At 35.8% G+C, this 16409-nt stretch overlaps 1 protein-coding gene across 4 annotated transcripts in view; it reads left to right on the forward strand.

Moving 5' to 3' along the window:
• The first annotated feature begins 2103 nt into the window (after nucleotides 1–2103).
• Nucleotides 2104–16409, forward strand: part of LOC143226282 (FYVE, RhoGEF and PH domain-containing protein 1-like) — a 92242-nt gene continuing 77936 nt past the window's right edge. Inside the window, exons 1-2 of one of the 4 annotated variants that reach the window (XM_076457041.1) lie at nucleotides 2104–2304; nucleotides 11897–12348. The gene's annotated coding sequence lies outside the window, so the exon portion shown is untranslated. Of the gene's footprint in view, nucleotides 2305–10386; nucleotides 10483–11896; nucleotides 12349–16409 lie in introns of those variants that run through there. The other 3 variants (XM_076457044.1, XM_076457043.1, XM_076457056.1) reach the window with 3 other exon arrangements.

The raw sequence follows: 16409 nt of genomic DNA on the forward strand, positions 1-16409 counted from the left end.
TTTCACTATCTTATCGAGACTATATTACACTGTGTCCATACTATTATTGTAGTCCCACCAAATACTGGATGAACATCCTAGTGTTTAGAAACAGTATAATTATATTCATTATTATAAAGGTTTTAATGAAGCTGGTTAGCATTTAATCCAACTATAGGTATCTAATAGCTAAAAAAATTAAAATGAAAGGACAGTTAAGTTTTTAATATTATTTCAATTTGGTATTCGTGTATTAATGATTTTGGCACTATAATTTTATTCGAATATTAATAACATTCAAAATGTAATTCATAAGATTGTCAAATATCACTTCAATTTCTGTAAATACCTTGAAAATAAATTTAATATCCAATGATAGAATATTTTTACTGGAGTCATTTACATGTAAATGTGTTAATATTCGACATAAATATACTGTGTAAATCCAGAGCTGTTACATCACTAAACTGAGCCAGTTATTTACTAATATTCACCATAACAATTATTGATTGAAAATTTTAAAGAACCAATAAACTGTATTTTCAGTTTCATGCTCTAATGATCTGTGACAAGTTTGAAATATTAAGTGGCCACTTATTAACTGAAGCAACTTAATAGTTTCATTACAAAAATTGTAATGAAGCTAAGCTAAACATATGTTCCTCAAATTCTCGTACACAAAAACAAAGCCTAAATTGTTCAGAACCCTTGTTATTTTGTCATCAGTTTTATTTGGTACTTTTGATTTTACATATTTACAAGATATCGCTAATGGTATCCATCGTGATAAATTACGTGGCACCTAGAAATTATCCAACAGAAGGAGCTATATTCAGTTTTGTTTTTTGTTTTTGTTAATTTCGCACAAAGCTACTCGAGGGCTATCTGTACTATCCGTCCCTAATTTAGCAGTGTAAGACTAGAGGGAAGATAGCTAGTCATTACCACCCACCGCCAACTCTTGGGCTACTCTTTTACCAACAAATAGTGGGATTGATCGAAATTATAACGCCCTCACGGCTGAAAGGGCGAGTATGTTTGGCGCGACGGAGATGCGAACCCGCGACCATCAGATTACGAGTCGCACGCCTTAACACGCTAGACCATGGCGGGCCAGCTATATTCAGACTTTTGCATATTTGTGAACATAAACACTTGATATAAAATGTATAATTTTACATTCTTATCAAATATATAACACCATTACAGCCAAATGGTTCAAGCACTCGACTCAACCATCCGATGGTTGCGGTTTCGAATCCGAGTCATACCAAACAAGCTCGCCCGTTCAGCCGTGGGGGCATTATAATGTCACGGTCAATCCCACTATTCGTTTGGTAAAAGAGTAGTTAGAGTGTTGGCGGTGGGTGATGATGACTAGCTGGCTTCCCTCTAGTCTTACATTGCTAAATTAAGGACGGATAGCGCAGATAGCTCTCAAGTAGCTTTTCGCGAAATTCAAAACAAACAAACAGTCCTATCCTTTCAGTGTGCAACTGTGACTCTGCATTTTCACCAATATCGTAGCAGCAATCATTTCGTTGTTTCTATGTCTTTGTGAGCTAAATAGCATACATGATATCGTCCATGATTTGAAACAGTTTGGTAATTTCAATATTTCCTGATCTCATGAACAGTATAATATTTTAGATATCCTTTTCTAACTAATATTTATTCTCCATCTTCCTGTAATATAATGTACCTTAAATCTCTTCCATCTTCACCAGTTGTAAAGTTTTCTCGATAATTTTCATCATCTTGAACTCATTTGAAATGCTACAACACTAATAACTCTATCCATGAGTTCTTCTGTATTACAGGGTTTCTAAAGGTGCTTGTATATTAATGAAACTAGCGGAAAAATCCTGTATTTGAATAGTTTACGTTAAGTATTCACACAGTTTTACTATTGGTTCAAAAACAATAATGTGTTTTTATATTATATATATATACTGAGAGGGCAGTTGATTTGTATAGAAAACAAGGCAAAAACTACTGTTAACGTCTTTCTTTGTTATCTGCAGACAAAGATATATTGTTATACGGGTATAACTATCAGGATGTAATGAGTTATTGCATTAGTTTTTCCAGGCAATAGAAACGTTAAAGACAAAATCCTAAAGTGCATTCTCGTCGAATCACATCAACCTGCACGATGGGTCACGTTGAAATCTACTAATGCTGCTTTCACACCCATAAATACATTTTAAACAGGTATGACGTCATATCTGTGAAAACTGGTAAACAGGTACAGTTGAAGCTTAAATAACTACAACTTTCAATTCTGTTGAACCACTTGCTGAAGAACAGCAGACTTAATAACTGGTAAGTGAGTTTCACTTTTCCTTAACGGGATGCAGTCTAACACGTACAGTATATAAAATATTGATCAGTTCTTCCAATATTAGAGATCTTTTGTTCATAAAAACTTCAGCTGACTTTATCAGTTTACGGATCTTTCGCTTTTATAAGTAAATTATTTTTACTTTCTATGTACAATGCACATCGCACAGGCGCATAAAATATTCCGTCTATCGGAAATAGACTTTTTATTTAAAACACTGACGTAACTTACTAACAACGAAACTTTCTATGACATCATGCTTACGTGGTTATACATTAAGTATTAACAATCACCATGTTCTCAGTATCCAGTGTTAAAATCATCAGTCACTCAGTGGAAAACTAATCAGAAATCATTTTTTGTATTATTCGACAATAATCATATATAGTCATCAATATTATATTCAAAAACAATATATGTATATATACAATAACCATTAACTGTACGCAGTAAATATTCTTATATTAAACAGGTAAATATTTATGCATTGGTTATTCTCAAACTATTCAGTCTTAAATGTCTGCGGTCATTAAATTTCCATTATCGGGCAAGAGATTTGTAAATTGTCATTCATAAATTATTTGTTTTCAGATATGTAGGATTGTTAACTGGCGCTGTAATTTCTATAGTACAGGCCAAAGCAAAAGAAAAATAAATAAAATTTTAAACGGAAATCCAAAACAATAACGTGATTCATTCTTATTTATCTTTTTGAAATTATTTAAATAATTCAAACGTATTGTAACTAACAATCTGTATTTTAGTTGGAAATTGCATTTACAGTTAGGTTTTGTTTGTTTGTTTTGAATTTCGCGCAAAGCTACTCAAGGTCTATCTGCGCCAGCCGTCCCTAATTTGGCAGTGTAAGACTAGAGGGAAGGCAGCTAGTCATCACCACCCACCGCCAACTCTTGGACTACTCCTTTACCAACAAATAGTGGGATTGACCGTAACTTTATAACGCACCCACGGCTGAATGGTCGAACATATTTGGTGCGAACGGAATTCGAACCCGCGACCCTCGGATTACGAGTCGAACGCCATAATACGCTTGGCCATACAGTTAGGTTCTTTACGTGACAGTTTACCCGGCATGGCCATGTGGGTTAAGGCGTTCGACTCGTAATCTGAGGGTTGCAGGTTCGAATCCCCGTCGCACCAAACATGCTTGCCCTTTCAGCCGTGTGGGCATTATAATGTGACGGTCAATCCCACTATTCGTTGGTAAAAGAGTAGCCCAAGAGTTGGCGGTGGGTGGTGATGATTAGCTGCCCTCCCTCTAGTCTTACACTGCTAAATTAGGGACGGCTAGCGCAGATATCCCTTTGCGCGAAATTCAAAACAAACAAACATGACAGTTTTAACGCCATTTAAAGTCATGTCACTCACAAAATTATCCTGTGCAACGTGATGATTTGATAAATTCCAACATTTCTAGTTTGAACTTCAAAAGGTTAAAGTACAACTGATGTTATCATAAATCGAGTACAAGGGTTTGCAATCACATGAGAACAATTAGTTTGACCTCGTGTTCCTTCTTTCGATTTAGTCACACCAAAATTTTCAGTACTATCAGATACTCTGCTAGCAAAAAGGTAATGAAACACGAAATAATGCTTTGCACTACACCAAACGAATAATTACCAGCATTATTTACTGTTTTGAATCGTCTATTTTTTTCCCATAATCGAGACCATGATCATTTGAAATGTTAACAAAACATAAACTACATACAAGATTCAACACTAAAAACCATGTTCAAAATTTTGTTGACAATTCTAACATACTCTTTCCAAATGGAATGAAACTTTAAAATGTTAGCGCTGTTGATTCAGTAAGTAGTTGATTAGGATATGTATTCGTACACCTGCACAACCTTCATATCAGCATTGCTGAATGGCTAAATAGATAACATGAAAATATATTCACACACACACACACACACACACGATCTCCATGTCAGCTATACTGATTGGTTAAGTAGGTGGTTTGGATACCAATTGAGAAACACAATCTTCTTGCTAAAATAAAGTTCACCAATAAATAAACGCTAAATGTGGTAGAGTTTACGCAGTTTGTTTTAACGTAAAAGGGAACATCTGCACTTCAGCCACCACAGGGAATGGAATCCCGTATTGTAGTGCTGCAATTCCATAAACTTACCGCTGACCTATTGATGACGTGTGGAAAAGAGCGAAACACTTTACACATGTACTGGATTTGTGCACTAATTATCTATTTGTGAAATAATTATTTCGTTGTTTTATTTTTCTAATATTTGAGACATAATGATATAGTACAGTAACGAAACTTCGATAACTGAAAATCGTTAAATGGGTATCTAAACGTGGAAATATTTTACTATAAAACGAGTATGAATTGCGACGTGAAACACATTTTATATTTAACACATACTTTACCTCTGATATTTTAACTCAAGCTTACTTCCTGATGACCTGGCGGCAGGTCTGCGGACTCATACCGCAAAATACCGGGTTTCGACACTCGTCATGGGCATAACACAGATAGCTCTTTGTTTAGCTTCGTGCTTAATAACAGACAAACAAAATAACTCAAGCTTATATCTTCACCAGCTTTTCTAATCCCACCCTACTTTAGTAGAACGCTAAATAAACAAGACAGTAATCAGAAACCAATAAATCCATTTGACTTCTTAACCCAAAATTATACTGTTTTAAATCATGCTAATTTTAAATTAGGCTTGACATGGTCTGATGATTATCAAACAGGTTCGAGTCCTGTCATCGAATATGCTTGCCCGTTTATCCCTGAAAGCGTTGTAAGTAACGCTCACTCACACTTTATGTTGCTAAAGGAGTATCCTAAGAGTTGGTTGTGGATGGTTAACATATCTACATTAAGGACGGCTAGAGCAGATAGCCTTGAGTAGCTTTGCGTGAAATACATCATTAAATAAGCAAGACAAAAATAAACCGTATAGTCAGCAACTCGAGGTGCAGATAGCCTAGTTACTTTGCACCATAAAACACCAAACCAACCAACCAACAACAGCAAATCGAATGGGTGCTGCGACAACGTGGTAGATATTGTGCAGCGGTTTATATCAGAATATCCCATAGATGAAGGGTATCGTTAACACGAATAGTGAGTGACCATATTCAGCAGATGTAGTGCTTTCTCGTGACATTTCCCGTGACCAGAAATCGTGTTCCACGTGATCTAAGTGCGATAAGCACCAAAAGTTATTTCTCTATGATAAATAATGTTTATCTGATAGATGTGCGAACATGCCAATAAATTTATAAGAATCCTCTGTAAAAATTAATTTTATTCAGGTTCCAACAACTCTCAAGTTGCCTTAGGGTATTGAGTGATTAAAACAGCATTAAAAGCTTGGTTTTAACTCTAGAATTACCGATCCCACCGGTGTTTTAAACAGATTATGAACTGATTGTGAGTTTATGACCGTGTTGGTTCGAAGATCTTTAATAACATTCGAGTCTCGCAAAAAACATAACTAAATATAACTTTGATATAGCCTGGCATAGCCAGATGATTAGGACGCCCGACTCGTAATCTGAGGATCCTGGGTTCAAATTCCTGTCACAACAAACATACTCGCCCTTTCATCCGTGGATGCGTTATAATGTGACGCTCAAAAGAGATAGCCCAAGAGTTGGCGGTGGGTGATGATAACTATCTTCCTTCCCTCTAATTTTACACTGCTAAATTAGGGACGGCTATTGCAGATAACCCTTGTGAAGCTTTGCGCGAAATTAAAAAAGCAAACAAACTTCAATATTACAAGTCATCCCAGTAATTAATGTTAGTATTTGTTAATTATTTTACATAAAAAGTAAATATTTCACTCAATGTATGGTCGGTTCGTCATACTAAGTGTTTTAACAGGCAAAATATAAAATTACTCATTTATTCATTATATTATGCAATATGTGAGCCGTAAACGAACAAGTCGATAATGTGAGAGTTAACTGAGAATCTCAAAATTAAAATATTTAGTTACTAGCAGAGGCCTGCAAAGCAGTTGCAGCCACTTTAAGTTATCTTTATTGTAACAGTAGTTCTTTGAACGACAGGATTTCTAGACCAAGACAACAGAATTACAATCACATACACCAAAATCTGAAAGTCCACTTGTCTTAGGCCTAATATTAGGTTTAAACTGTACGATATGACGAAGATCACTAGCTTGAAACATTATCTTTCTTTAAATATATGATACAAAAAGTGATGGAGAGTGTTCGATCTTTAATTTAATTCTAGCATTAGTTAAGCCTTTAAGTTTATTCAGTAAAGCCTGTATTCGATAAAGAGTTAGATGAACTATGTGACGTATGTCTTTTGCATTAGTTTAGTTAGGGCTAAACTTAACCTACTGTAGGTAAATGTATAATATTATTCTACGACCTAACATTAGACATTTTTTAGAAAGTTTGATAAGGTTTTAATATGTTGTTTTACAAAATGCCTACTAAAGTATATTTGTATTTGCAATTTGTTTACATCTGTTGACATGAAATATGTACATGCATTTAGACAGTAAAAAGGACAAGCATTTACAGCACTAAAACACATATTACAATTAAAATAAATTATCTGGAAATATGTTTAATCAGTATGTAGTTCGAACAATTAACGTAACTAAAGAACTTAGCTAAACTTTGCATTTAATTCTAGTAAAGGGTTGGTATATAAACCAGTTCGACTTTCCCTTTCTTTCTGACACAAAAAAATTTACTGAAAGTTGAACGAGCGTGAAATGAGATTTGTAATTCCACGAACATGTGAAGTGTTTGAGAAATGCTCGAAATAATCAGCGAAATAAGCTCATTTTCTAGTCATTTCAAAGAATATCCGTAGTTTCACTGATTCTAAAGCCTGCAAATTTATCCAAACACACTATGTGTTTAATAAAGTAGGCTATTAAATAGCAATATTATTGCTATTCATTAGGTTAGTTCAAGCTATACACGTAGGCTGTGTTATAACCCTTACCAAACGCTATTCATCATGTTAGTTCAAGTTTATGATATATGTATTTGCATAGGATAGTTATGATAATCTTAAACATTGCCGAGTGTGTTTGATAAAATCGGTATATTTAGTTTAAATTCAGTAATTAGAGAGTCACGACTGGCAAGTTATGCCAACTCTGTCATGAAAACGCATACGTGATAATCTCATATTGATTGAAAGACATAAGCACAACAACAAGTTCATATTTTACAACTTTATCAATCCCCTATAGATATATCAATCACGAAAATATTTTTGTTTGTTTTGTTTAGAATTAAGCACAAAGCTACACAATGGGCTATCCGTGCTTTGCCCACCATGGGTATCCAAATTAAAAAAAAAAAATTTAAGCATAAAAACAGTGACGTTCCAGTTGTAAACATAGCAAAACAGCCATAAAACTGTTTAGTCCGACAGTCGGCATTATTTATGATTTAGGCCCAAACCAGAGGCGTAGGAAACAAGGTTAAAGGGCCGAGGTTTGGTGTGCGAAGCTTATTTGGTTGAGCGTTTGTAAAAGAGTAGCCCAAAAGTTGGCGGTGGGTGGTAATGTAGATTTTCACTGCCAAATTAGGGACGGCTAGCGCAGATTGCCCTCGTGTAAATTTGCGCGAAATTAAAAAAAAAAAAGATAAACTTGCTTTGTATCATTTAATTAAAAAATAAATCTGCTACAAACATTTAATCTGTTTCAATGACTACTTTAATAAACTTTAGACCAATTTGAGTTTTTTTAATTTATTGGAGCCCTAAAATTTTCTTACTCTCCCTTGAATGGAAAATCTGGCTACACCACTGTTATGTCCAGAGTCCAGGGCTGGATTAATTATTATATTCTCCTTTCTTAAAAGTATTTTTTTTTTATAATATTGAAGCATTTTTACCCGGACAGATTTAAAAGTGTCCCCATCTTGCTTGCTATGCTTCTGAAAATTTTTGAAGGTGTTTAGCTCGAGAACTGGTAGGACATTTCTTAATATGTTTAAGGCCAAATGGTTTGAAGGTGTTTCCTTATAGGATCTTTCATGAGGAATAGGGCCCGGCATGGCCAAGCGAGTTAAGGCGTACGACTCGTAATCTGAGGGTCGAGGGTTCGCATCCTCGTCGCGCCAAACATGCTCGCCCTTTCAGCCGTGAGGGCGTTATAATGTTACAGTTAATCTCACTATTCGTTGGTAAAAGAGTAGCCCAAGAGTTGACGGTGGGTGGTGATGACTAGCTGCCTTCCTTCTAGTCTTACTTTGCTAAATTAGGGACGGTTAGCACAGATAGCCCTCGAGTAGCTTTGTGCGAAATTCAAAAACAAACAAACAATCATGAGGAATATTAAAAAAAAAACAGGGTAGTACTAGTTGCGTTATCTTGTACACAAATTCGAAAAATATCCTCTCATATTCCAGGTTAAAGGTCACAAGTCCAAATTTGCTAAGTAGGGGAAGGTCTGTGCGCATTACTGCCTTTCTTGGTATGTACAAGATAAGATACTCACAACATAACAAACTTTTGAAACAGCAAACAGTTTATATCTAACTTCAACATTATTTGGTCGTATGAGGTCAAAATATGAACTAAGTGTAGAAAACATGACGAAATTTTAGCCGACTTTTAACTATTTCTTTAATTTCTAATATAAAAATCAACAATCCAAAACTGATCTTGTTGTTTAATATACAAATTGTATACATACTATATCTGTATAATGTTTTAAATTTGTATCATGCGAGTGAAATTGTGTGTTTAATTAAGTAGCGAATGAAACTATCGTAGATGAAACAATACATTAGGAAAGGCATGGCCAGGTGGTTAGGGCGCTCGACTCATAATGTGAAGGTCATAGGTTCGAATCCCGATCTCACCAAACAAGCTCGTCCTTTCATTTGTAGGGGCGTTATAGTGTGACAGTCAACCCCTCTATTCATTGGTAAAAAAGTATTCCAAGATTTGGCGGTGAGTAGTGATGATTAGCCGCGTTTCCCCTTGTCTTACACTACTAAATTAAGAACGACTAGCGCGGATAGCTCTCGTCGAGCTCTGAGCGAAATTCAAAAACGAAACAAACAAAATAATACAGTACCTATCACTATAGTGTCTGTTTCATCGGTAATGTATCGGTAAAAAATCCCATAAGCACCGGACACAGCCCTTATCCATAAATTTAACTGTTGTGATAAATAAAGGAAGAAGGAAGAGGTCAATGTGCACGTGACCTCCCGGTTATACAAATACCCAAACAACGAGAGAGAGAGCGAATAGTACCTAAACTTCCTAGAGACACCACTCACCAAAATAATGTTTTCTCTCTGTATATAATATATTACCTAATCTTTCTAGAATCAGTGTTCGATCATGTGATGTTTTCTGTATCTATATAGGCCCGGCATGGCCAGGTATGTTAAGGTGTTCGACTCGTAATCTGAGGGTCGCGGGTTCGAATCCCCGTTGCACCAAACATGCTCGCCCTTTCAGTTGTAGGGGTGTTATAGTGTGACAGTGATCCCCTCTATTCGTTGGTAAAAGAGTATTCCAAGAGTTAGCGGTAAATGGTGATGACTAGCTGCCTTCCCTCGAGTCTTACACTGCTAGATTAGGGACGGCTAGCGCAGATAGCCCTCGAGTAGCTTTGCGCGAAATTCAAAAACAAACAGTCTCTATAACATTAGTATCTAATATTTCTAGAACCAGCATTCAGCAATGTGTTGTTTTCTGTCTCTGCACAGTATAGTTCGTAGTATTTCTAGAAACCTCTTTCCATAAAGTAACAGTTACTGACTTTATACTATCACCTAAAATTACAAGAAATATCATTTACTCTGCATATAGTAAAACCTGAAATTCCCAGTAACCTCGTTCGACATTGTGACATCTACTATTTATAAACTTGTACCTAATACTTTTTGAAATCTAGTTCGCCAGTGTGACTGACGTGTACTATCTGTACACTATGAATAACTTTTTTCCCGTAATCTTGTGACGTCAGTTGGCTGTGTAATAGTTTGTTTTGTTTGTTTGTTTGTTTGTTTTGGAAGTTCGCACGCCTTAACGCGCTTGGCCATGCCGGGCCCTCTGTGTAATAGTACTTAATATGATTGTAGCCAGATTTGTTCATGTTGGCAGTTTGAGCTCTCCTGAATATTCACTGAGTAAGTAGACATCCAATACAAAATGATTATTGTTTTATTAAATAAAACAAACATTTTAAAACTACAATTAGCATTCAATACTTCTTTTCATTGCAAAAATTAAGTCTGAAACCGTGTCGGACTAAACAGTTTCATGGCTGTTTTGCTCGAGACCCAAACTGATGTCTTAGAAAACAGGGCATTACAACGCCACTCCAGTCGTCAGATATAAACTTTTCTGAACGCGTTTGGCAACCCACAACTGTTTCCTAAGACATCAGTTTGGGTCTCGAGCCTTGTATGAGCCCTACACTGCATAAAAGCACTGTCTCAACTGAAAGTGTGTTATTGGTATGGACAAGTAAAATAACGTTTCCCGAGAACTGTGATGTATCGAGTAGCAGTCCACGAATTCCTTTATCTGCCCAAGCGGCACTACACACCTTAATAGAAACGGCACTGTATTTTATCGTGTTTGCAGACGATTTAACAAAAATCGTGTTAAATCTGGAAGCACAGTCACCACTGTGTGATAATTTTTCAAGTCTAGAATCATTGGGGAAAAATTACATTTCTAAAAAACTGGAGGTTGGGATAGTATCTGTGATGCCTACAGCTATCGATGAACCATATTGCCTGTAGTGAGAAGTAGATTTTTTCTAGCACAGCTGTCATTGTAGATTATGTTATGAAACTGATTATGTGTTGGTGTTAGCCAGGAAATTATGTAGTGTATCGGATTTTTAGTTCCGATTTTGTTGGATCCTAGAGAGTCATGTTCAACCTCGCACTCCTCCCCTCCTTAAAATAGTTTTTCTTTTTTTTTTTTACTTTCATTACTTTTATTTTTGCTGTATAATTTTCTTCAGAATTCATATTTAATTTATTTTCCCTCAAAGCTGATATTTGGTATTTTTTATTGTTTATAGCTTTCACTTCTTGATATTGTAGTTTGGTCGACTTTACACCGCAAGATGTCTCTACAGGTTTTGTGCGAGTAAGGTTGTGTCTAGGTTGCTTAGTTTTTAATGAATCCGCCTAGAAGTTTTACGGTGATACATCCAACAGTCAGTCACATAAGAATAGATTTATTTTCCTTAAGGTGGGCAGAGCACAGATGGCCCATTCGTGCTTTGTGCTTAACTGTAAACAAAATACCGTCGGTAAATAAAATTTTGCAATGCCCTTTTAAGGCCTTGTCCATATTATGGGCCAATGTAATCAGTTTCACGTAATTACACACACACACACACATCGTTGATATAGACTTACACAAAGTCCTGCATTTACACTGTACGCTATCACACTAATAATGTAATATCAACCAATAAATTTATTTTGAAATAAATTATTTTTTTACTATAAAATTATAGAGAAAATTTGATAATGCCTAGCACTAAATGGCCGTTTTAATAATGTTATTTATTTTAACTAGATAGGTTGAGTATGGTTTGGATTTCGCGCAAAGCTACAAGAGAACTGTCTACATTAGCCATCCCCGATTTAGCAATGATAGACTGGAGGGAAGGAAGTTGGTCAATACCACCCATCACCAATTGTTGAGCTACTCTTACCAGCGAATAGTGGGATTGATTGTCACACTATGATGCATCCATAGCTGAAAGGGTGAGCATGTTCGATGATGAAGATTTGAACACATGACCTGCAAATTGCAAGTCGAACGTTCTAACCACCAGGCCATCCCAGGCCCAGCCAGTTAGAACACAATTCTATGAGTTTTTCAACAGTATCAGCCGTTCGATGTTGATCATTCTACACACTGTTCCTCACCCCAGGAAAAATCCATTCTTTTGGTTTGGGGCTCCACGGTCGGACAGAAGTTTCTTTTCGACGTACTTGGAACTGCATTTTCAGCCTATCGGTAACGTAAGTAACGTGATGCTATCTCACGACTTTGGCCCAACTCTTACGTGATGCCCAACTACGCAACTTCGTGAAAATAATGCTTTTGTTCGTGACATGGCTGTGTATACCCTGTTGTCGTTACCGTATCGAAACTATACCTGTATTTATAAGTCGGGACTACTTAGACTATTTACAAATGACGTAAATATATTCAAGAAATACCACAGCAATTCAACACAAGTAGCATATGTATACAAATATATGACATGTGTCTTTGTGTTTTGCGCATGAGAAACTTTAAATTAAAGTAACTTTATAGAAATAGAACATATAACAAACACATATATTTAAAATAAACTCATTAGATCCAGTCCATGGAATACAAAAGTGCTTATTACTCGCATTATATTCAAATGATGAAATGGATAACCTACTAGTTAGTTAACTGGCTATTTGACGTTGGGATAAATATATTGACGGCTGTGAACTGTAGCAACAACTCTCATGGACTTGAATTCTACGTACTAGCGTTTTTTAGCGTTTTACTACAGTAGTATTTTTAACTGTTTAGGCTATGAACGACTCGACATAAAAGGAGGAATTTGGATTATTTATAGACAATGACAGATTTATGTTCCATCTGGAAGTACAATCAAGTACATTTCACACCTAATAAACACATAGATTTACTTCTTTATCAATCAAAGCTACAGAAATAATGCAAATAGCGTTACTATCCAAATATTCGCGATTGTTAAACAGTCGTTAAAGTTGAATGACAATTGTTGTAATTGTAAATCATGAACAAGTTCCTCAATTTTCCAACCAAGTAAGACAGTGGATAATCAATCATCTTTCACTATCTTTGGTTTTCATCTTATTCAGTAGAAGGCCAAGCTAACAATTTTACTTGGTTTCGACCTTATTGAAAAGATAGTCTACACACGTTATCATTAACTTCTTCTGGCCTAACTTTTTCAGGAAATCGACTAAACATCTTTGTCATTAATCTTAAGGTTCTTGCTAATGATGTTTCTTGATCGTTTCCGTAGAGTTAATGGAATGAGTTAGTATCGGCTGGGCACGAGTTGGTTTTTATTGTTATCCTATCGAATAAGTACTTGAGAAAATTGTGGCCCAAACTGTAACAGAATATTAACTTGTAGAATGATTAGAAAGGCTGGGCTATGTCCTAAATGTCAACCTAGTAAAGTATGTCTTAAACGTTCGTGTACTGTTGCAAATCAAGGAAGTCGAGCTGACCTTAAATGTTAACCTAGTAGTATATACCCTAAATGTTCACATACTAATGCAAGTCTGATAAGGCTGAGCTATAACTCTGTAGCCCATTATATAAAGAGATACACTTACAGACGTCCTACAGCAGTAGTGGCTGTTTAGATTGGACCATTCTTCACACTTCTCTTTGCAACATTAAGAATTCATCCTGTTGGTTTTGGATGCAAGGGGCACAGCACAAAGATTTCATCCTGTTAGTTTTTGATATAAAGAGGCACAGCAGGAGGAGTTGATGCTACTGGTTTTTGATGTAAAGGGACACAGCACGAAGAGTTAATCCTATTAATGTTTGATGTAAAGGGACACAGCACGAAGAGTCAATCCTATTGGTTTTGATGTAAAGGGACACAGCACGAAGAGTCAATCCTATTGGTTTTGATGTAAAGAGTCACAGCACGAAGAGTTAATCCTATTGGTTTTTGATGTAAAGAGACACAGCACGAAGAGTTCATCCTATTGGTCTTAGATGCGATGGTCATGCAAAAACTGTTGTTTACCTATGTAAATGGAATCCATTGTCAACCTATTAACTGTGGACAACATATTGCAAGTAAACTGGCGATTTCTTGTTGCCTTTGACTGCTATCACGTGGTCCAACTATACTATCTCGTGAAACTTTGATCAGCCTACTTGGATATGTTTCAAATGATTACATAAAATAAAAACTGAAGTATAAGAAAACCACATACTGTTAACTTTTTTAAATCATTTTCATTTAAATTAACATTACTAAAAAAAACAGTTTTTAAGAGTATGACAGAGGGAGTCATAAATATTTGTTCTGACCAGGAGATACAGGAATGTATTACATAATAGATGGAATATAACAACAATGATGGAATCATCAAAGTGACACAGAAAAAGTAAATTGTCATATTATCATATTACCCTCATCTTTCCCCTTTCGGGTGCTCGGCGGTAAGCCTGAGAACTTATAGCGCTAAAACTCTAGTTTCGATATCCGCGATGGACGGAGTGCAAATAGTAAATTATTCAAACTTTAAAACATAATTCTAGAAGTGCTTCTAATATTTAAAACAAAAAATATGTTTTATCGAACATTCCATTGTTACCGTTTAGCCCCCTAGTGGCTCAGCGGTATGTCTGCGGACTTACAACGTTAAACACCTGGTTTCGACACCCGTGGTGGGCAAAGCACCGATAGCCCATTGTGTAGTTTTGTGCTTAATTCGAAAGAAAGAAAGTTACCGTTTAAATCTGTTCTTTCTAAACTTCGGATTGAATGTGAAAACTCGCTTAATGCTAACGTTGTTTTCTGTAATTCGAATATCATGAACTACTTTTTGAGATATCATAATTGATGATGGAATTTAAGGGAATTCCGAAACGTTCATATTAAATATATTTCTGGTATTATGATGTTTTTAATATTTGTTATAAAAATTAGGTTTAATAGCAAGGATGTTTTATTGGGTTGTTCAGAAATAAATGTCGGAATTCTCACGATGACATTTATAAACTGATTATTGAGTAACTTATTGTTGGTTGATTGGTTTAATCCAACATTTGTCGCTTACAAGGTGTCTTAATTGTCTACTGTTTCAACTCTACTCAGAGTAAGTTTCGCAACCGCCAAGGCAGCATGGATAAAGAGGACTTTCGTCTGATTTTCCTCTACGTCTTCAAACTTGGACGAAAAGCTATCGCAACTACACAGAGCTTAAACCAAGCCTTCGGTCATGAATCTGTTACTGAACGCACAGTTCAGCATTGGTTCCAAAGGTTTCGACATGGAGATGAGAGTGTTTAAGACCACAAAGGACATGAAAGGAAGCCATCCTTAGATGAAAACACATTAAGGGAATCATTTGAGACACACCCCAGATTTCTCATTCATAAAATAAATGAAGTAAGTTTTTACACAGTAGAATCGTAATACTTAAGCTACAATTTGTGTTTCAATAAAAATTGTACATACGATATTAATTTTTTTTAATTTCGCGCAAAGCTACTCGAGGGCTATCTGCGCTCGCTGTTCCTAATTTAGCAGTGTAAGACTAGAGAGAAGGCAGCTAGTTATCACCACCCACCGCCATCTCTTGGGCTACTCTTTTACCAACGAATAGTGTGATTGACCGTCACATTATAACGCCCCCAGGGCTGAAAGGGCGAGCATGTTTGGTGCGACGGGGATAAAAACCCGCGACCCTAAGATTACGAGTCGCACGCCTTAACCCACCTGGCCACGCCGGGCCTTACAACATTACTGTAACACTGTGAAAACGTTTTCCTACTTGGTGAATTTTGCAAAACATAAACCATACCAAAACTATATCAGATAATATTCTTCAGTATTTTAAAACATGTAAACTGTTATTGGGATTTTTATAAATTGTTTAGTTCATTAAAATGTAAATTCACCGTTACAGCCTATCAGTGACACAACGTTGGAACAACATATAATGCATAACATTATGAATTTTATCAATGCACAACTATTCTGTCTCGTTTTGTGTTAGCTGGGTTAGTGTTAAGTGATTATCAATTTAATCTTTTGAATTTTGTGGGTAATTTTCTTTGGGAGAAATATCACAGAGGCACTTTTCATTATACCAACAGTACAAGGTCACTCGAATGCGATCGAACAGCGTCTTAAATAAAAAAATATTAATATTAATCTATCGTGGGTAGGCTATGCCATAAGTGTTGTAAGATTATTTTTTCTAAAACGGCCCGCTCACCTTATACATGTTATAACATTACTATTGTCCTACATGCAAACATATTAGTTTTATCATTGATCCAAGTTTGTATCCTGATG

Source organism: Tachypleus tridentatus, chromosome 9 (assembly GCF_004210375.1).
Source record: "Tachypleus tridentatus isolate NWPU-2018 chromosome 9, ASM421037v1, whole genome shotgun sequence".
Classification (NCBI taxonomy): Eukaryota; Metazoa; Arthropoda; class Merostomata; order Xiphosura; family Limulidae; genus Tachypleus; species Tachypleus tridentatus.